A 2,391-nucleotide genomic window follows, 5' to 3' on the forward strand; every position below is an offset into this window, starting at 1 on the left:
TTTTTTTTGTAACGTTCCATTTTGGCTGAATGTAAATTATTGTGAACTTTGATTTCACTAACCCTTCAATTATGAGGTTTGATTTTATTAACCCTTCAATACAGTCATTTGATTTCTCAACTGCTCCTTCCCTGGGCATTGATTGTGGATCCAGGATACCTAAAATCCCTGACAACTTCAGTCTTTTCTCCATTTATCATGATGTTGCTTATTGGTCCAGTTGTGAGGAGTTTTGTTTTCTTTATGTTGAGGTATAACCCATAATAAAGGCTGCAGTCTTTGATCTTCATCAGTAAGAGCTTCCAAGACCTCTTAGCTTTCAGCTGGGGCTCCCTTCACAAATTTCTTCCTCAATGTACTGGTGAAAGGCGTGTCCTCTGGACTCTCCACTTCTGGCTCTAAGGGTCTAATCTGATAAATCCATTCTAACAGGCCAATTGCCCTAAGCCTCTGGATACCTTCTTCTACATTATACCAAGGCAGGTCTGGTACTTTAACTTGACTTAAGGTAGGCCACTGCATAATCCATGCTTCAGTAAGCCAACCAAATAAACTATTAGATCCTTTCCTAACCTCTCGAGCTGAAACACTGAGTGACAAATCTGTACTTAGTGGGCCTAAATCAATAAAACCAGACTGACCCAATATTACATTTCTTCCACTATTATCCCACACTCAGTAGCCATTCCTATCCATATCCTCCAGGTTTCTGTCTATACATGTTAACAAAATCAAGTAGGTCTTTTCAGGTATAGCGTACCACCTCCTCAGTCACACTTTGTATTTCACCTTTTGGGACTTGCTTGGACTTGAGTTTAGTTCTAGATCTAGCAGCAAAAATGGGTGTTTGGGGGCAGTTCCTGAGAACATTCAGCAATGTCTTCCATGGCATCTACCTCAGGCAATGACCCAGCAGGAACAGTTGGGTTAATTGCATCTAACTGAGGTGAAAGTGATGATGGCTTTATAGTAATCCCTCCAGATGGGAGGGATTGAACACAATTTACAGGCTCCATATCCTCATCTTGTTGACTCTCTGCCCATATGTCCCCATTCCAAGTTTCAGGATCCTACTTTTTCCCAATCAATGCCCTCACTTTAACATCAGACACCATTCTGGGCTGGCATTTCAGTTGGTGTTGTAATTCATCTACCCTTACAATAAGACTTTGGGTTTGGTTTTTGGTAATATCAGCTCTGTTACTAGAAGAAATAAGGCTTTCTTTCAGGGCACAACTGGAAACATTGAGGTCTTTTATGTGGCGCTTAAGCTTTAACTCAGCAGCCCTGAACTCATCTCACTCTTTCACCACTTGGTCCAGGGTAAGTAGGACCAACCAACCAGTTTCCTTATACTGTTCGTGCTGCAGGATTGCAGAAAAGTATCGTACATGTGATCTCTCAGAGCCTCACTTCTCAAAAGTACTTGATCTATTGGTGGTGCTATTTTGCATATTAATGTTGCCACCTCATGCCACGGATTAGCAGTGCCCTTTTCACTAATGCAGGCAGAGTCACCAGTGCCTTTACGGGTTAGTCAAATTGGAGAACCAAAACAATCAGTGAGAACCAATTTAGGAAGACCATCCTTTTGATGTTGTTTCTCTAGAACTACTCCATTACCAACTGTGTTAGGCTGGGTTCTATAGAGAAGCAAAACCAGTAAAGCTTATATATGCATGTGTGTGTGTGTGTGTGTGTATCAATTTACCTTAGGAAAATGGCTTACACACTTAACAGAAGCTGGCAAGTCCCAACTCAGATCAAATGTCAAGCTGGAGGCTTTTCCCAACTCACACAGCTACAGGGGCTGACGAGCTCAAGGTTGGCTGTTGACTCCAACGATGACAAATCCAAGATCTCCAGGCTGAATGCTGGATTGTTCGCTTGCAGACAGTTGTAGGCATCACAACAGGATCCCGTTCCACAGATCACAGCCACAGAAAACACTGTTAGTCATCTTTTGCTGCTGTGACAGAAATATCACTCACATGAGGGTGGCTTTAAGAAACAGATTTATTTTCTCAACAACAACAGCAGTCACTGCTACTGAGTTGATTCCATGTCATAGATCCTATAGGACAGAATGGAACTGTCATAGGGTTTCCAAGGTTGTAAATCTTCATCAAAGCAGAATACCTCATCTTTCTCCCATGGAGCAGGTAGTGGGTTTGAACCACTGAACTTTTGGCTAGCAGCTGAATGCTTTAACCACTGTGCCACCAGAGCCCCCCTTTTCTCACGGTTTAAGAGGCTTGAATTTGAAATTCAGTGTGCCACCCTGTTGGCTCACCAATGGTAATGAAGGAAGAAGTCAAAGCTGCAATGAAAGAACTGGCGAAGAACAAGGCTCCGGGAATTGATGGCATACCGATTGAGATATTTCAACAA

This window comes from Orycteropus afer, unplaced genomic scaffold (genome assembly GCF_000298275.1).
Source record: "Orycteropus afer afer isolate SDZICR_OR568_19922 unplaced genomic scaffold, OryAfe1.0 scaffold00694, whole genome shotgun sequence".
Classification (NCBI taxonomy): Eukaryota; Metazoa; Chordata; class Mammalia; order Tubulidentata; family Orycteropodidae; genus Orycteropus; species Orycteropus afer.